We start from the raw sequence: 2,752 nt of genomic DNA, 5'->3' as shown, positions 1-2,752 counted from the left end.
TTACAAGCTGATTACTTGTGATTTCTGAATTATCGGTTTTCACAGTATGATGACCTATTTTTTATTTCTTATTTCTTTAGAATTTTGTATTCTTTCTCTATTTCTCTTGTCAAGATTTTGGTCTAGTCTCTCTTGCTATGTATTTTATTTTTGTTTTTAATAAATAAAACCAGACATGGGGCTGAGCCTCCTTAGCTTGAGTGGGTTCCAAACCCTTTAAAAAAATACATAGGAACATTCTTAACATCAAAGAAGGAGAAGGCAGAAAAAAAAAACACAAGACATAGGAGATGTGGCATGTTAATGCATAGCCCCTACATGAAAATAATCACAAGACATGAGAGCTATATATATTCAAATGTTCATCGTTGTTCTATGACGTGTTATTGTCGATTTGAATGCACATGAAAGTGATCAACGTATTTGTAATTTATATTTGAAGAAAGTCTTTGTGATTTATATATCCATAGAATCTCCCATAGTCGTGACTCGCCAGAAATTAGGTTTACGTCAAAACAATTGATTTGTTGTTATTTGAATGTGATTGGTGTTGCCCACAATTTGGAAGAGATCAATTGGTTACACATCTTTTCCTTTCACTTTGGAGTTTTGAAATAATGGCTTAATTAGATCGACCTCTTTAGCAACATGTCTTGTTTGGCTTCATCTTATCCTCTGCCATTTTACGTATATACATGGTGATGTCCCTTGTGATTAAAATAGCCAAACCTAATCTTCATCCCACCTTTGTTTTTCAACTAGACCTTTCACTCATATTTTTGTTCTTTATACTAAAACTTATATCCATCTAAAACGTCGGCAACACATTAGCAATGTACTAAGAATCGTAGATGCATGACTCCTTTACATATTAATATGTTAGAATATGTCAATTAATCACCCCATGATCGGATCTAAACTTAGAAATGAGATGCAACTTCATATCGTCTGTCAGTATGTTAAACTTGTTTTATATGTGCTCATTAGCTCAACAAGGGTATCCAACTCATGAATCATATCTATAATCAATATTACTATTTGTCAAGCATTAGTAGTGTCCAAACCCTATAACACATGTTACATAGTTCAAATTTATAGTAGTTAACAAATTAATTACTAAAATAAAATTATCTTGTAGATATATGAAAGCTTGGGATTAGATTAGTGTGTTAGAGATTCTATTTCACATGATATTTACATTTTTGAAGACCTACGTTACCATTATGTCTATTTATGTGGTAATTAAGATGACATGTTTTTTTTATGAGAAAGATATAATTATATGGATAAAATCCAGGGTTACGAACCAAAGGAGATCAGCATAAATAAACCACGGGGTGTGGTGTAATGGTTTCTGACCGCGGTAACTCTTTCACCCTTAAACGTGGCATTGGTCAGAGGTTCGATCGTTAGCTGAGGCATTACACACAGTTTTATTTCTAATTGGGCCACAATATGGACCTGAGCTGGGGCATTGAGGACATTACTGTGGTCAGGGCACCCGGTGAAATTCCGGGTTGGAACTGTTTCACATGGGCCCTATCAGGGATTAGCCTCCGACCGTGGGTGTAATACCCGGGAAATTTATAATTATTTTCTAATTATTGTTCGGAGATATTTAAATTGGTGGTTATCCGATTATATAGTACGAGTGAGAAAACGAAAGTGTTCGAGCGATTTATACTCGGAAACGTTACCGTGAGGGGTCAAGAGTTGACTTTTTATCCGTTAGGAATCTCATAAAACTTCATTCATGAAAGTCGCAGAGTTCGTCAATACGAATTCGTGGACATGCGGCACGCTTAAATCAGAGTTCATATGAAGAAGTTATGAATCAAAAGGTATTTGGACATTTTTGGAAAATAATATAAATAGGGGAATTAAACAGAAAAAGGGAGAGAAAAAATCAGAAATTCGGATTGGGTACTGTTCACGGATATTGTTCACTGAAAACCCAGATTTTTCCTCCCGAGCGGCCAACTTTGGGCCGTCGGATCTCTGTCGTCCGGCCCCATAGACCGGCGCATCGGTCCCGTTTGAAAGGTTGTTGCGTCCCCTGTCGATTAGTGGCAGCGCCACCCGCTATCTCGCCGCCGTTTGGGAGCGGTGAAGCCTGGAAGTTCCCCCGAAAGTGCATAGTTTCGCCGAACTTCACCTCGCCGGATCTCTCTCCTCCGGCCACCAATCGGTGAGATTATTTTCCCATTTTGAAGGTCTCCTTCCATACTATAAACCCTCTAACCCAAATCATATTGTGCTAAGAGAAACGAAGAAAAGAAATCCTAGGGTTTAAATTTGGGCTTTTTCAGTTTTTTGTAAAATTGAAGTGTTTAGGCTCAGATTTGGACTTTGTGATAAACTATAAAGTTGTTAAGAATGTCAATTAGATTGCGGTGGTGAAATTTGGTGGTCATTTGTAGTGGTCGGAAACGGTGGCAGCGCATGAATAGTGATTTTGGGAACATTGCTTTATGAACAGTGTTCAGCTGTACTGAATCGTGACCTGAGATTTTACATATCATTTTCTAAGCACTTTATCATGCTATTAGGTGACCGAAGAAACGAGTGAGGAATTCGCTCTCGGTATCGTGGAAGTTGCACGCAAGAAATAAGTTGAGTAAACCTCACAATGATCATCATGGTCGAAGTAGTGTTATAATTATTGAATTTAGTTTGAGTTTTTATCATAGTCGTTGCATCACTATCTTATAAAAATTATTCTAAAAATATATTTTGGTTTAAATTACATGAA

Source organism: Argentina anserina, chromosome 5 (genome assembly GCF_933775445.1).
Source record: "Argentina anserina chromosome 5, drPotAnse1.1, whole genome shotgun sequence".
In the NCBI taxonomy this organism is placed as follows: domain Eukaryota; kingdom Viridiplantae; phylum Streptophyta; class Magnoliopsida; order Rosales; family Rosaceae; genus Argentina; species Argentina anserina.
Note: the sequence above shows the minus strand (reverse complement) of the source record.